The sequence below is a fragment of the Bos grunniens genome, chromosome 8 (genome assembly GCF_055505025.1).
Source record: "Bos grunniens cultivar Pamir isolate PY7600 chromosome 8, Bosgru_T2T1.0, whole genome shotgun sequence".
Lineage (NCBI taxonomy): Eukaryota > Metazoa > Chordata > Mammalia > Artiodactyla > Bovidae > Bos > Bos grunniens.
The window spans coordinates 5,207,327-5,224,866 of record NC_141172.1 but is presented as its reverse complement, the minus strand read 5'-3'; the positions used below and the strand labels follow the sequence as shown (position 1 = coordinate 5,224,866).

The 17,540-nt window shown below is 38.6% G+C and overlaps 1 long non-coding RNA gene across 1 annotated transcript; it reads right to left on the bottom strand.

The window, feature by feature from the left end:
- Positions 1-8,541: 8,541 nt before the first annotated feature.
- On the bottom strand, positions 8,542-14,726 carry LOC147366578 (uncharacterized). Its single transcript, XR_015169389.1, has 3 exons — positions 14,611-14,726; positions 13,489-13,695; positions 8,542-8,857 (listed from the first exon to the last, which is right to left on the bottom strand). It is a non-coding gene; the product is annotated as an uncharacterized LOC147366578 (long non-coding RNA).
- Positions 14,727-17,540: the final 2,814 nt, after the last annotated feature.

The window sequence follows — 17,540 nt, the reverse complement described above, 5'->3', positions numbered from 1 at the left end:
GTTATTGCTATTTCTCCTTGCAGTCTTGATTGTGTTTGTGCTTGTGCTTCATCACCTGGCATTTTACATGATGTACTCTGCATATAAATAAACAGGGTGACAATATACAGCCTCGACATAATCCTTTCCCAATTTCCCAACTATCAGTCTGTTGTTCTGGTTCTAAGTGTTGCTTCTTGAGTCACATACAGGTTTCTCAGGAAGCAGGTAAGGTGGTCTGGTATTCCCATCTCTTTCAGAGTTTTCCACAGTTTATTGTGATCCACACAGTCAAAGGCTTTAGCTTAGTCAATGGAGCAGAAGTAGATGTTTTTCTGGAATTCTCTTGCTTTTTCTATGATCCGACAAATGCTGGCAATTTGATCTCTGGTTCCTCTGCTTTTCTAAATCTAGCTTGAACATCTGGAAGTTCTCAGTTCACATACTGTTGAAGTCTCGCTTGGAGAATTTTGAGCATTACTTTGCTAGCATGTGATAGGTGTGCAATGGTAGAAGTTTGAAAATTCTTTGACATTCCATTTTTTGGGGATTGGAATGAAAGCTGACCTTTTCCAGTTCTATGGCCACTTCAGAGTTTTCCAAATTTGTTGGCATATTAAGTGCAGAACATCATCATCTTTTAAGATTTGAAATAGCTCAACCGGAGTTCCATCACCTCCACTAGTTTTGTTCGTAGTAATGCTTCCTAAGGCCCACTTGACTTTGCATTACAGGATATCTGACAAGTGGCAACTTACTGTGTGACACAGGGAGCTCAACCCAGTGCTCTGTGACAACGAAGACAGATGGGATGGTGTGGGAGATGGGAGAGGGCTTCAGGAGGGAGGGGAAGTATGTACCTGTGTGGCTGATTCATGTTGCTATATGGAAGAAAGCAACACAATATTGTAAAGCAACTATTCTTCAATTTAAAAAAATTAAAAAGAAATAGTACAGGTGTTTTTGCATTTGAGAAGTTGATACTGAGATGACTTCAGAATGGAATAGATTAAAGTTGACCTGAAAGCCTGGGTAACTAAGTGGGAAAACTAAGTGGGAAAACTCCATAGGATAGATGATAGCAAACTCAGTGCATCCAGTAACCATGGAGATGAAGATATAAACACAGACAGGGCACAGTTAGGAATCAGAATAGTGGTGCCATGTGGGAAGTGAGCTGTGACAAGGAGGACAACTCAAAATTTTAAAAAACCACCAGGTTTAAGAAAGCATCAACAGCATCATTAAAATGCAACAGTATTATTAGCAACCTTGAACCAGAAACACCTTTTTTCAACACATTTTGAAGTTATTTCCTTCACAGCCACCTGAGGCAGGGCTCAAATATCAAATCTATTTGTTTTCAATAAACAGAGAAATTGACACATCTGTGATAAAAGCATGGCAGGTCAGGCATAACACTCTCAATCTCAGCATTCCCATCCTGGAGAGTTTTTCTAGCTCTCCTGTGTGTATGTGTGTGTGTGTGCATGTGTGTGCACCAGGGCATGCCCAGTTGTGTCCAACTCTTTTGCCATTCCATGGACTGTAGCCTGCCAGGCTTCTCTGTCCATGGGATTTTACAGGCAAGAAAACTGGAGTGGGTTGCCATTTCCTCCTGCAGGGGATCTCCCTGACCCAAAGATCAAAACCTCATCTCCAGTTTTGCAGCAGATTCTTTACTGCTGAGCCATTGGGGAAGTCCTTTGTCTCTCGTAGTTAGTATTGTTAGAGATGATAGTGTCTCTAGTCTGTATTTCACAAATTATATTTCTGCAGAAGAGCTTCTAGGGACAAACATGAGTTCAGCCTCTTGGTTTCAAGAGAAAAAAATTATAAGGACACTAAGATGTATTTCATAACTCATGGGCAGTTGATGGCAGGAGCACCTGGGATCGAGACCTCAAAGTATCAGCACTGCCTCTTTCTTCTCATCTATTTGAATCTTCTCTCTCTCTCTCTGAAGATTTGCTTTTATGAATGTCCGACTTCATTTTCTCTGAGAGCATTATTTTTTTTTTAAAGAAAGAACAGATAGTAACTACTGGGATTCTCTTAAATTGATATTTAATTTATTAAAGTAAAAAATCCTAGGGAATTTCCCTGGCAGTCCAGTGGTTAAGACTCTGTGCTTCTAATGCAGATAGTGTGGGCTTGATCCCTGGTTGGGGAACTAAGATCCTACAAGCTTGTGGTGCTGCCAAAAAAAAAGTAAATATTCTAAAATTTAGTTTCCCTTAGGTTCTTAATCTTATTGTTTATAGATAGGTATTAAATAGATAGCTAGACATAGATAAATAGATATACAGATATACATCATAAATCTGTATTTATACCTTCAGAAGTTAACAATGACTTTCAAACTGGCCTTTGATTGCTGTTTGGGTCACTCAAGTTACATAACTCACTAAACAACAAGGTTTCTTACAAATTCAGTTCAGTTCAATTCAGTCACTCAGTCGTGTCTGACTCTTTGTGACCCCGTGGACTGCAGCACTCCAGGCCTCCCTGTCCATTACCAATTCCCAGAATTTGCTCAAACTCATGTCCATTGAGTCGGTGATGTCATCCAACCATCTCATCCTCTGTTATTCCCTTCTCCTCCTGCCTTCAATCTTTCCCAGCATCAGGATCTTTTCCAATGAGTCCATTCTTTGCATCAGATGGCCAAAGTATTGGAGCTTCAGCTTCAGCATTGGTCCTTCCAATGAATATTCAGGAATGATTTCCTTTAGGATGGACTGGTTGGATCTCCTTTCCGTCCAAGGAACTCTCAAGAAACTTCTCCAATACCACAGTTCAAAAGCATCAATTCTTCAGTGCTCAGCTTTCTTTATAGTCCAACTGTCACATCCATACATGACTACTGGGGAAGCCATAGCTTTGACTAGATGGACCTTTGTCAGCAAAGTAATGTCTCTGCTTTTCAATATGCTGTCTTGGTTAGTCATAGCTTTTCTTCCAAGGAGCAAATGTCTTTTAATTTGACGGCTGAAGTCACCATCTGCAGTGATTTTGGAGCCCCCCAAAAGAAAGTTTCTCACAGTTTCCATTGCTTCCCCATCTATTTGCCATGAAGTGATGAGACTGGATGACATGATCTTAGTTTTCTGAATGTTGAGTTTTAAGCCAACTTTTTCACTCTCCACTTTCACTTTCATCTAGAGGCTCTTTAGTTCTTCTTCACTTTCTGCCATTAGGGGGGTGTCATCTGCATATCTGAGGTTATTGGTATTTCTCCCAGCAATCTTGATTCCAGCTTGTGCTTCATCCAGCCCAGCATTTCTCATGATGTACTCTGAATATAAGTTAAATAAGCAGGACGACAGTATATAGCCTTGATGTACTCCTTTCGTGATTTGCAACAAGTTGCCTTTATCATTTTAGACAACATTCATTAGATTGGTATATTTGTTGCCTAATCTTACCTGACTTGACAAGTGAAATTTCCTCCAGAAACTTTCTCAAGTATTTAAACTACTTTAGTAAACCTCTTGAGAAATTTGTATGCAGGTCAGGAAGCAACAGTTAGAACTGGACTAACATGGAACAACAGACTAACATGGAACTGACATGAACTAACATGGAACAACAGACTGGTTCCAGATAGGAAAAGGAGTTTGTCAAGGCTGTATATTGTCACCCTGTTTATTTAACTTATATGCAGAGTACATCATGAGAAACGCTGGACTGGAAGAAACACAAACTGGAATCAAGATTGCAGGGAGAAATATCAATAACCTCAGATATGCAGATGACACCACCCTTATGGCAGAAAGTGAAGAGGAACTCAAAAGCTTCTTGATGAAAGTGAAAGTGGAGAGTGAAAAAGTTGGCTTAAAGCTCAACATTCAGAAAACAAAGATCATGACGTCTGGTCCCACCACTTTATGGGAAATAGATGGGGAAACAGTGGAAACAGTGTCAGACTTTATTTTTCTGGGCTCCAAAATCACTGCAGATGGTGATTGCAGCCATGAAATTAAAAGACGCTTACTCCTTGGAAGGAAAGTTATGACCAACCTAGATAGCATGCTCAAAAGCAGAGACATTACTTTGCCAACAAAGGTTCGTCTAGTCAAGGCTATGGTTTTTCCGGTGGTCATGCATGGATGTGAGAGTTGGACTGTGAAGAAGACTGAGCACCGAAGAATTGATGCTTTTGAACTGTGGTGTTGGAGAAGACTCTTGAGAGTCCCCTGGACTGCAAGGAGATCCAACCAGTCCATTCTGAAGGAGATCAGCCCTGGGATTTCTTTGGAAGGAATGATGCTAAAGCTGAAACTCCAGTACTTTGGCCACCTCATGCGAAGAGTTGACTCATTGGAAAAGACTCTGATGCTGGGAGGGATTGGAGGCAGGAGGAGAAGGGGACGACAGAGGATGAAATGGCTGGATGGCATCACTGACTGGATGGACGTGAGTCTGAGTGAACTCTGGGAGTTGGTGATGGACAGGGAGGCCTGGCGTGCAGTGATTCATGGGGTCGCAAAGAGTCGGACATGACTGAGCGACTGATATGATCTGAGTACTATATCAAACTCATAAATATGACAAACCTCAAATTCCCTCAAGCATTTCAGAAGTCTTTAAAGTTTTAGAAAAAAAGCCTTTCCTATTGAAAGGTTGCTGCTGAACCATGAAAGACACCGGGATTTTTGGCCTCCAGAGAAGAATTCAGTCCAGGGCCAGAGACGAGACTTGATCACTCCAAGCTTTTGTGTAATAAAGTTTTATTAAAATATAAAGGAGATAGAGAAAGCTTCTGACAGAGACATCAGAAGGGGGCAGAAAGAGTACCTCCTCACTAGTGTGGGCAATGGAGTTATATGCTTTTTAATTACTTATTACAGTGAATCAAAAGAATGTCTGGAGGTTGTAAAGACCTCACTAGACCCACTCCCATAATTTACATTTTAAGATAACAGGATTAACCAGAAAATTTTTTCCCAGAGACTGTCCTCAAGCAGGATACATTATTGTTATATAATCCTAAGGAATGTAGAGGGAAAAAAAAACATTTGTCCTTTCTTCCTCCTTGAGAATTCCAGGCCCATCTCTCCTTGGGGACCCCTGGACTTCTTATCAACCTGCCTAGGAATTGACTCTCTCACTATTTGGCCACATACATCACAAGTTCAAATCAATTCTTAAGTTGTAATTTTAAAGTTGACACCAGGGGGACAGAAAGGGTGGGATAAACTGACAGAGTAGTATTGACATATGTTCACTACCGTGTGTAAAATAGATAACTAGTGGGAAACTTGATCACAACAAACTGTAGAAAACTCTTAAAGAGATGGGAATACCAGACCACTTTATGTGCCTCCTAAGAAACCTGTATGTGAGTCAAGAAGCAACAGTTAGAACCAGACATGGAATGACAGACTCGTTCCAAATTGGGAAAGGAGTACATCAAGGCTGCATACCGCCATCCTGTTTATTTAACTTACATGCAGAATACATCATGCGAAATGCTGGGCTGGAAGAAGCACAAGATGGAATCAAGACTGCAAAGAGAAATATCAGTAACCTCAGATACGCAGATGACACCACCCTCCTGCCAATGCAGGAGACTCGGGTTTGATCCCTGGGTCAAGAAGATCCCCTGGAGAAGGGAATGGCTACCCACTCCAGTATTCTTGCTTGGAGAATTAAATGAACAGAGTAGCCTTGTGGGTTACAGTCTATGGGGTCTCAAAGAGTCAGACATGACTGAGGGACGAACACTAGAATTTTTTCCCCTTTGGCAAATTGCACTCAGATTCTCCTTGGAAAAGCCCCTCCCACAATGTGCCAACCACCATGAGCTCCAGATGGATTGACTCCATCCCAGCTCCAAGCTATATTATTTTTCTTCACTTAAAGATTGGTTCAATAGAACTTTTCACCCAAACCTCAGTCAGCATTTGGTTTTTTCCTGGCCACAGTGATTGGCCCAATCAGAGTAAATCACAAGACTTTTATTAAATGGTTATAGAAAGTGACACTCCCTCTCTCTTTGGCTATGAAACAAGTATACATATTACACTGGTTGCTATTGGCAGCCATTTTGAGAATGTGATGAGAACCCGAGTGAGAATGAGGTGAAGCCAGAATGCAGAAGAGGGTACAGCCAAAGGAATCACAAAAAACTGGGAGACTACCTCAATCAAAACATGCCCAGACTTTTCAGACATGGGAGCCAGTATATCTGGTTTATAATTTATGCTAATTTGTGTTGGAGGTCTGTTATTTACAACCAAAAACATCCCAACTAATATATAAATCATCTGGGAAGGTGAATTTATCTAGGGAGTGAATAATAGACTGTAGCAAAGGTTAAATAAATCACTACTGTTTATTTTCACTCACTACAGGATTTCATAGATTCAAGAGTATTTGATGGAAAAAAAAACAAGTACTAAGTTTATCAGGACCAAGCACTCCTTTAAGAGTATATATATGGTCATCAATTCAAGTGCTTTTTGATAAATGTTGGATGCCAACTTTGAAAGTCCTGTTTGAAAAACATGCCCAGAAAGGTGAATGAGCCATTGGGAGATTGCTTAATTTAAAATGTTTTCTCTACTAACCAGTTACTCTATTATACAAAATGCCCAACATTAGTCATGCTTACAAGATAAAGGTTTGAAAGATCTTATTCAAAATTATAATCTTAGATGGGCAAAGAAGGAGCAATTATTTATTACTTAACAACTCAGCAGGCACTAGTTTATCAGATTAGCTCCAGCAGAGAAAAAACCCTCAGGAAATAGAATACAAACATTATTAGGTGGAGGAATGGGGTGGAAGAGAGTTCTGGATCATTCTTGACTAAAGAGGAAGGCATATCTCAGTGGAGACCAGATCATAAGGTAGGGATGAGAAAAGAGTAGTAAAGAGACAGAAGATTATTCAAAAACCTAAGCTCACTTTCTGTTCTTTTCTCCAGAGCCAGTCTATGTAGAGAACATTTATAAATTATATCTTAATATAAGACTTAATATAAGACTATGCATGACTATATCTGAATATGAACCTTGAAACCAACAACTGGCAAAGTCCTAAGAACCTGTCCTTGAACTAGAAGAGGGTTCAAGCTAGAAATCTACTGCAAGCAAACTGAGTATATGCCACATTCTAAACCTTAGGATTTACCTTCCTCCTCCCTCTCTCCACCCCTCACTTCACGGGATCCTGCCAGTCAGTGATTTTCTTGGCAGTGTGTCCTTACAAGATATTTACATGATTTCTCTGCTGCACTTTCCATCCAAACTGGAAAGGAATCAGTTTTATGACAAACTTCTACTTGTCTCACTGGAAAAAAGGCAATGATTAACTACTAGAATTGCATCCAGACGTAGCTAAAAGCTGGTTCAGCTCTCATTCAATAGACTTTGCTTTTTCAAAAAAAAATGGGGTCCTTCTTTTTCTTTCCATTCTGTTACCTATTCAGTCCATCTTTAACTGCCTTTTCCCTAACATATCAAATAAAAGGTCATTTGATTCAAGGGAGGTGTCCAGATATTTTTGGAGTGAATGAAGGAGTAATGTCTATATCATCAGTTTGGGAAGAATATCTTTTTTTATCCTACAGAAAAAATAAGACCTTAAAAATACGTTTTAATTTCTTTTTAACCAAAAGAGAGAGAGAGAGACAGAGACACTCACACACACACACACAGGTATTATATTAAGGTATAAAACTACAACCTGACCACCTGGTATTGAATTAATATTTTATAAAGAAAAAAAACTGATAATACTAACAAAATTCTCTGGTGTGTAAAATTGCAAATTAAGAGAAACTAATGTCATGTACAAAGTGAAAACTTCTGTCCTGTGTATCTGGTTTATGGTTTGCTTTCAGGTAAAGAGGAGCATCATTCAAGCCTCATTTGAACCATGCAGCAGCAGCAACCAATTTACCAGTAAATTAATGTCATATCCTGTTATTTTTGAGATTCTGACCTTTCATTTTGTTTAATCAGGAAATGTTTAAAATTACAGTGTTTAGGTTCAGCTTCTAGGTTTCACAGCAGCTCTTTTGCCAGCAGCCTGTCCTCCTCCATAGGGTTCCTGGTAGAAGCTGTCTATGCTTGGTAGAATATCAAAGTTTATCAAACCACATGATCCACAAAGTCTTAACTTTTCCTCATTACTCCTCAACCCACACACCCAATTCCACCCTAGAAATGAGTAATGCAATCCAGAAGGGAACTTTGGAGTTTTTAAACCAAATAGAGTCTAGCAGAGAATCCTAGACTCAGTAGAAAGATCTATTTAAATGAGTTTGTTGTTGGTCAGTCCTAAGTCGTGTCTGACTCTTTGCTACCCCATGGATGGCAGCACCCAAGGCTCCTCTGTCCTTCACTGTTTCCCAGAGTTTGTTCAAACTTAGGTCCATTGAGTTGGTGGTGCCATCCAAACATCTCATCCTCTGCTGCCCTCTTCTCCTCCTGCCTTCAATCTTTCCCAGCATAAGGGTCTTTTCCAGTGAATTGGCTCTTTGCTTCAAGTGGCCAAAGTAAATGGGTTTATAAATCTCTAAAAAAAATTTCTAACTGTGATGCTGAAAAATGAAAATTAGTGAAGTCCATTAGCACAGCATTCTCACGATGGTCATCATGATCAGTTGATATTATGATTTATTCTTATAGCCAAAGAGTCTGAATCCAACTTCTAAAAAATACATGAAATACTTATCAGAAGGAACTTGAAATAACGGCAAAAGGCAAACTTGGGAACTTAGTTTTTATTTTCCTCTGAAAATGTCTGCCTTAAAGATAGAGGTTTTGATTGTGTAAATCACAGCCTTAGATGTGACATTTGCTAAAATCTTAGAGCAGTAAATTCTTCAGTATGATGTCTAACCTTCAGTATACTGGCATATTTCCTAGAGGGAAAAAACAAAGACAAAGTGAAACTACAGAAGTCATGAGATTCTATATAGAGAAAATAATGAATATGTCTATATTTTAAAAAATAATTTATTATTCTTACCTTTCTAGCTACCCAAACATCAGAAGACAACTTCTAAGTCTTAAAAATAATCTATAAATAATAAATGTAGTTCAGTGGCAAACTTTAGATTTTGAATATCTAAATGCTCCTATATTTTCCTACCGTGTTATTCTTTGATAATCCAGGGCCCCACCTTCTTCTACTTCTCCTCTGGCCTTCTCACACATTTGCAAGGAAATGGACCAAAACATTCATTAAATACTGGGAAAATTAAGCTCCAGAGGAAATATTTTAGGACTATAGCAATGGGCTTTATTTCCTTATTCTAAGTACAATAATGATAATATCTTGTGTTTAAAATGTCTTTCTTTGAAAGCATTTGAGCATGTTGTTTTTGTTTGTGCTGTTAATAGGTTACCCAGTGTTCCCATGACATACTTTAAGCCACTTGACTCACTGGTAGAGGGTTAGAAATTAGAAGTTTAGAGTCTCAGCCTCCCCAGTGTATGTCTAAAGTTCCACTCTTTTATATGTTGGTTACATATTGGCTAATTCATAAGGTACCCACCTCAGGGACAGACTCCAAAGGCTTCTGAGTAACAGCAGAAGGTCACACCAATTAAGCTTACTTTTCTTCCCTTTGGGTATGAGCTCTGTTCTTTTGTGACAGAACTAATTTTGATTTTTAAAATCAACTCCTTGCTTTTCCCTGCATAATCATTATCTAAAGAAAGAACAGTCTGAGCTGTTACCTTCGGGTCTAACTTCAGGTCTGCTACATGCCAAATAAATCTTAGCTTATTTCTTCCTGCACAGATCAGAAAGAGGACCCTAACATCATCCAGGCCAGGAAGCCAGGTCTGATTAGCCATAAATGGAAGAATCTCCATTTACTAAGTAACTCACTTCTTTCTACTTTAATTTTTTTTAAATAGAAAATTGGATTAACAAAATTAATAGTAATTATATCACTGGATTCCTGTGAGTTTTAAAGAGAAATTATATATTTAATATATCATATATGAAAGTGAAATTGCTTGTCACCTAAGTCGTGTCTGACTCTTTGCAACCCTGTGAAATGTAGCTCACCAGGCTCCTCTGGCCATGGAATTCTGCAAACAAAAATATTGGAGTGGGTAGCCTTTCCCTTCTCCAGGGGATCTTCCCAGGTCTCCCATATTCCAGGCAGATTCTTTACCATCTGAGCCACTAGGGAAGCCCAATCGATGGCCTATAATTATCTATGCATGTGTTATGTAAGAGCTCAAATAATTTTATCTTATTGTTTGAATTGTGTTATTATTTTTGTCTTTACTCTATTAGTAAGTATTCCAACAGGTCCAATATTGAGCTCAGAAACACCAGCTGACCAGAAGGCTAAGGTCTGTCAAGGCCTCACTGCAGCCTGCACAGTTTTACTTCCACCCACACCCCACCCCTCCCAAAAAATGACTAGGAAAATTCAACAGAATTACTTTGGTCATCCAAGCACAATTACTCAAAGCTGAAATTATTTGAATAGCCTGGTTGTTCCTGAATCTAAATATATATAAATTGTTTTAAAACTCATTCATGAATTTTTCAATTGAATTCTCAGAATATTCAGCACTTCTCAAAATATTGATGTTTATAGATTGGGTGAATATATACATGGATATATATATATATATATATATATGTGTATATGTATTACATATGTATATATATGAGTGTGTCATATATTCAATAAAAACATGCAAGAAATCTCCATGTATTAAATTGTCAAACATTAAGAATATTCAGTAATAAAGATAATAAGTATGTTTAAATTACTGCATGCAGATGATTATAAAAGAAAAGAAGCATTTTTCCAAAGATTAAATGGATTTCCTTTCAGTATTTCAGTTTTAAATATGACCTCACATATAATGTGCACTGTGTGATACTGAACTTTTTAGTTCTCCATCTAAAATCCATGTATTTAATATTTTCCATTCTATTTTTTTTCTCTGAAAACACTAGCTTGTTGTTTTTAAATTGTTGATAGAGACAAGATGGAGTTGCAAGATCTTTAAGGACTTTTTCAATCTTCCTTATTTAAAGTGCACTGGGACGACCCAGAGGGATGGTATGGGGAGGGAGGAGGGAGGAGGGTTCAGGATGGGGAACACATGTATACCTGTGGCGGATTCATTTTGATATTTGGCAAAACTAATACAATTATGTAAAGTTTAAAAATAAAATAAAATTAGAAAAAAAATTAAAAAAAATAAAATGGATTTTGTAAAACAAAAGAGCAAGTCTATGAAATTCTTATACATGCTTTTGCTTAAAGATAAAGACAAGAGGCTTTAAAAGTACCAAACTTCAACTGAAAAGGAAAATCTTAATTTTTAGGGATTATGGAATTTTATGTTTATAAATTAAATTTACTCCAAGTAGTATATGTCTGGATTGATGAATATCTGCCTTAGGTAAGCCATCATAGTCTTAACCTGCTTATTCATACTGTTTCTCTTTTCTTTTTTAGTTTCAACTTTAAAGAGTTTTATTGAAATATATAGCAAAGATTCTAGGACATGAGCTGTGTGCAAATATATTGGACTGGAGATGATCTCAGAGGCCAGAGCTACATATAATTCAGACCGTGCTAAATCATATAAACATTTTGGCCTTTGTTTTTTTTTAAAAAGTCATTTGTATTATATGCTTTTTTTTTTCCTGGGCAGAGTGCCTTCAACTTGTCCTGTTTTCTTCTCTTTTATCAGTCTTCTTTATTTACATAACAGTTTCCTTCAACTTATAACTTACAAATTGACATGAAGCTGTTTCTTTCTGGATCAGAAAAAGAAAATAATACTCTTTTTTTAATTAAACCATGTGGACATCTGGAAGCAGAATCTAAACCTATCACCCTCTCATGATATAAAGCAAATATGTATTATTCCATGGAGGAAACTAAAACAGAGGTGTTCTTTCCTCATCTCCCACCTCATGGAAATAAGTTTAATTTTATGGGAATTTCTGTGACAGGCAGCCTGTACCAGAGAAGAAGGGCACAGCAATTACCTTGGAAAACAAAACAGAGTTTCATCAAATACCTCCTAGTTCTTGGAGAGTTTGTTCAAACTCCATTTAATTTTTGACAGAGGGTTTAGCTATATAGAAAGGGAAGGATAAACTTCCAAGCCAAACATTCTTAATAGATGCCAACTGCAGGAGAAACAATGGCATGTTGTTTCCTCAGCCATTCAGTCAAGTTTGTACTGTAAGACTTTATATACAAGGAATTGTTTACAACACTCAGTAGCTGTGAGATGTGCCAGCTGGTGTGTTAAATGCACTCACACTTAGCTAAGGTGTTCCATCGCCTAATCTATGTGTCTCAAAGTAACAGGGTCACACCCTGGTGTAGTGCTCTGAACAATTAAAAACAATAGACAGACACTGGCGGTAACAGGATTCAACCTATTACAATGTATCCAGTGAGCTGAAAAATAACACAACTGAAAAAAATGCATTCTTGGGTCATCTGAGACCTAAAGGGACATACTGCTGCTGCTAAGTCACTTCAGACATGTCCAACTCTGTGCGACCCCATAGACGGCAGCCCACCAGGCTTCCCTGTCCCTGGGATTCTCCAGGCAAGAACACTGGAGTGGGTTGCCATTTCTTTCTCCAATGCATGCAAGTGGAGGTGAAAGTGAAATCGCTCAGTCGTGTCCAACCCACAGCGACCCCATGGACTGCAGCCTTCCAGGCTCCTCCGTCCATGGGATTTTCCAGGCAAGAGGACTGGAGTGGGGTGCCATTGCCTTCTCCTAAAGGGACATAATGTACCTGAATTGTTTAGCCACTGAATCCACTGAGCCACAGCTCAACTATCGAGGTATTATAGAAGCAGTCATAGGAGCTGAAAAAGAGAGTGCTATTTCAGTCTTTGTTAACATAGAATTATTGCTAGTCTGTGCTAACATAGAATTATTCTCTATGAAATAATCACATCCAATCTTAAAAACACAACATTTTTAAAACATAAAGCTAATGCCTCCAACTCATGGACAGTGTTTTCATAAACAATCAAAGTAGTTTTACTTTGTACAAAGCAATAGGTGTATAAAGCATTGATGTCCACGACTGTAGCATACATAAACAGTGATCTGCTACCTGCTGCTGCTGCTGCTAAGTCACTTCAGTCGTGTCCAACTCTGTGCGACCCCATAGACGGCAGTCCACCATGCTCCGCCGTCCTTGGGATTCTCCAGGCAAGAACACTGGGGAGGGTTGCCATTTCTTTCTCCAATGCGTGAAAGTGAAAAGTGAAAGTGAAGTCACTCAGTCGTGTCCAACTCTTAGCGACTTCATGGACTGCAGCCTACCAGGCTCCTCTGTCCATGGGATTTTCCAGGCAAGAGTACTGGAGTGGGTGCCATTGCCTTCTCCGGATCTTTTACCTAGTGATTTTCTAAAAATATCATTCAACTCTGTTATATGGACAATTCTATGATTCTGAGTCGAGCCAGAATTATTACTCTAGTCTACATATTGTCACTCATATAGAATAACAGTGCACACAAAACTCACCTTGAAGATGCTTCTTTTGATCTCTTGGACAGATAGTCTGTATTTTCCCACTTTTAACCTTGATCAAGAGACTGGTTTCTGCTCCACTCTTCTCTCACCACCATTTCTAGCATCAAAGAAGGCTTTGGGATTCTCTGGGCCCATTCTGCAGATTTATATGTTTTATGTCACCTTTCACTTGTGAAAAGCCTTGTGGCTGCAGTTCTGCTGTTGAAAAAAAAAAGACTCAAGTTTAGAGGAGCCTCAACACATGCTAAAATCTCTTGCCAATATTTTAAAAATCCCCTCATTGTTGTAGCTTCCCTTGATAGCTGGACTCATGCCTGAGTGGCAGGTTAAGTCTTGTAGATCTCTGAGATTTTAGGCTCCCTCAGGCTAGATTTCTAGAACTTGGAAACAATTTTGAGAAAGCAATTTCAAACCTTTGCTCTAAGCAAGAACTGACAGAATTTCTCATTATAACAATTCCAACATGTATCTTTAAAGAACCAAAGCCAATGGATTTTCATCAGACTCAAAGAAAATATTGGTGCTTTTCAAAATCCATCAGAGTTCCTTTACAACCCAACTCTTTTCATAGGCAAAGTTATCTGGCTTATATTCAGAACTTCCATAGACAGATACTTAAACCACGGGTAGATGTGTTTTCACTTAAACAATGACTTCCCACATATGCTATAGAAGAAGATTTACCATTATCATTGGATGTCTGCATATGAAAATTAGCTTTAGTTTAAGCCACATCTTTCTGTGAAGTTTGACAAAAGAAGGCAGCCAGGTTTGGAAGGTTATGAATTCTGCGATGGAACTTGATTCATGGCTTCTAATAAAGATATTTTAATGCTCCTGCCAAATTCAGCAACAAGCTTGCCAGAACGTAGAATCTCAAGTAAACGTACCCTTTAATCTTGTGTGAGAAAAGAAAACAAGCCCAAGAGCAGCAAGGGCTGGATATAAGGGTTCGTTTCTATTACCTTTCCCAACAAAAGTCAGCTGCTCCCTCCCACCCCCAAAAAAGAAAAAACACATCAGTAATATCTGGTATTGTTCACAGTCATTAGCAAGAAGAGAGGACTCTTGTCAGTTGAGTATCTCTACGGAGGAATGCCCCTTGTGTGTTACCTTCTTAATATATGTGTTATCCCCAATAAACAGAGACAGCTTTTGATAATCCAAATTAGTAGAGGTGAGAAGCAGCGGGGAGGGAATAAGTCCAATCAAAATGACAGGCAATAAACTCAACCGGGGTTGGCTTTCGATTTTGTTTTTGTACTTGCATTGGAATATGGGTGTGTCTGGCATTCTGGGAATTTGCATTTCAGACAAAGTAATAAAAAAACATAGAAAACTAACTCAGAAAAGCTGGAGAGTCACTTTAGCTCTTCATCTGCTCAACTTCTGGTTACCACATTCCCTTCTGGAGGTAGCAACACATCCACTTCTCCAGTTATTATCTAATCTAATTAAGTGAAGTGTTGTATTTTTGTTTCTCAGCCGGAAAGTGAAAGCGCAATTTTGCAGGGAATGATGATGTAAAACTTGAGCAGTGGAGATGTGATTGTTTCCTTAGAAAATCAGTGGAATAAAATCAATCTGATTCTTGGGAAACTGTAACTTGTCACACATTTTCAGAGATATTTAGCCTATTGCACTTGACAATTGCATCCATTTTGCAAAACAAGATTGTTTCTGGAAATTTTACCTACACCCGCCCACACACACACACACCCACAGTCACATCACACACACATCCCTCATCTCTGAGACTGAGACAGGGACAAACATCTAGGTAGTGATCCAGAAGAATAAAAATCCAGGGAAGACCAGTGGGAGATGCATTGTCTAGCAACGAAACAGGGAGAGGCTACTCAAGACCATCTTTCACCTGGAAGAGAAACAAGCCCCGCCCCTCCTGCCCCCCCCGCCCCCCCCCCCGCACCCCCACCCCCCCGCCCCACCACCACCAATATTGGGTCAATGATATTACAAGACAAAAGTATTTGAAAATTTATTTAACCTATACATTCTGTTTTCCAAGAGGTAAACATTTAGGTATTTGGCAGGTAGATTAAACCATATGTTCACTTGCACAGATAGTGCCATTTTGTGGCAGCTTAAAAAACATTTTTAATATATGATTTTCCTGTTTTACAATAATTTTCCTAATTCTAATTCCTTTGAATTACTGATTGAGATGAAAGGAACAGAGTGCACAGATTCTTCAAGCTTGAAAAGTTGTTTACCACAAAACGTTTCATTTTTCTCAGAGTTATCTCATGAGGACAGATATCTGTAAACAATGAGAATTTGGGGACTTGGCTGATACACTGGTTATGGAAAGTCATGCTCTGTCGCCAAGTTCCAGAGATGTTTGCACAGTGTCTAGGTGATTGGATTATATACATGGCAAAGTGACAAATATTAGTTACACAAATCAAATTCTTAAAAGCATCCAGTGATGGGACATTCTAAGTTAAAAATTAGAAATTCATCCCTTTTCTAAAATGAAAGCAAAAAGTTAATATTACTTCTTGTTTTATCAATCCATGCAAAAACAAATAAAATAAAATGTTATGAAATTGTTAAATCCCACTAGTTTTACAATTGATGCTTTTAACTAACATCTTTGTTGTAGAAAGTGACAGTGATAGAGTCATTTCCTAGGCAGGTTGATAGGGAGTCTAGGGGTCCCCAAGGAGAGAGGGGTCTGGAATTCTCAAGGAGGAAGAAAGGACAAACTTTTTTTCTTTCTCCACATTCCTTAGGATTATATAACAATAATGTATCCTGCCTAAGGACAGTCTTTGGATTCAACCTTCTGTTATTTTAAAACGTTAATTATGGGAGTATACCTGGTCTTTACAAGGATGTATCTTGCCTGAGGACAGTGTTATCTTAAAATGTAAATTATGGGAGTAGGTCGGAGGAGGTCTTTACAACCTCCAGACATTCTTTGGATTATATAACCTCATTGTTAACACTAGCAAGCGGGTACTCTTTCTGCCCCCTTCTGATGCCTATGTCAGAAGCTTTCTCTATCTCCTTTATACTTTAATAAAACTTTATTACACAAAAGCTCTGAGTGATCAAGCCTCGTCTCTGGCCCCGGATTGAATTCTTCTCCTCCGGGGGCCAAGAATCCCGGTGTATTTGCGTGATTCAACAACAACCTTTCAACAGCATATATTAGTAAAGCACTCACAAGGTCACCAGTAAGATCCAGCTTAACTCAATGTGGCATTTTTACTCAACGAAGAAAATTTGCTCTGAAAAAACAGGTTAAAAAAACAACAGAAATGAGGAAATATAATTGCATATTCATAAGCCACACTAAATAGGAAAAAAATAGAAAAGAAACATGAGTGCTGTTTGACATAGTTGGCATAAATAATGACTGAAATTATGAGTTGTAAGTACAAAGTCAAAATGAAACAGTGTGTATAAAAAATAAGGATATTTCTTCTATGATGCATCTAGAACTTATTGTGATAGACATTAGAGAAACATGTTATATAACAAAAAGGAAAAAGATGGTCATTATTTTTCAAGGGATTTGAATTTAGCCATCCAAAGGTTGTGGCACAAACTATAGATTATATTAATATTCCATCTATTTTTTAAACAAAATGCCAGTTTGGATGATTCTTATATCCTTCAGTATCATTACACTGGAATAGCTGCACTTAAGCTACAAATTTACACAGTAATAGGGCAACCAAAGCTATATGTAATTTCAGGGGAGAACAAGATGGTGGAGGAGTAAGTGGACGTGGAGTACATCTCTCTCCATGGATACATCAGGAATACACCTTCAGACATGGAAGTGCACGCACAGCACCAGCTGATAGCAGACTGGAATACCTGATGAGCGGAAAAGAATATATAGACCCACGCAAAACTCGGTAGGATGAAGGAACTAGGGGGGAAAACAGCAGTGTTAGTAGGACAGGACCTGCCCTTGGCAAGTGGGGGAACTGAAGCACGGGGTCCAATCCCCACATCGGGGCAATTGTCTGAGGCAGGGAGAAACATTTAAGGCTGAGGGTGAAACA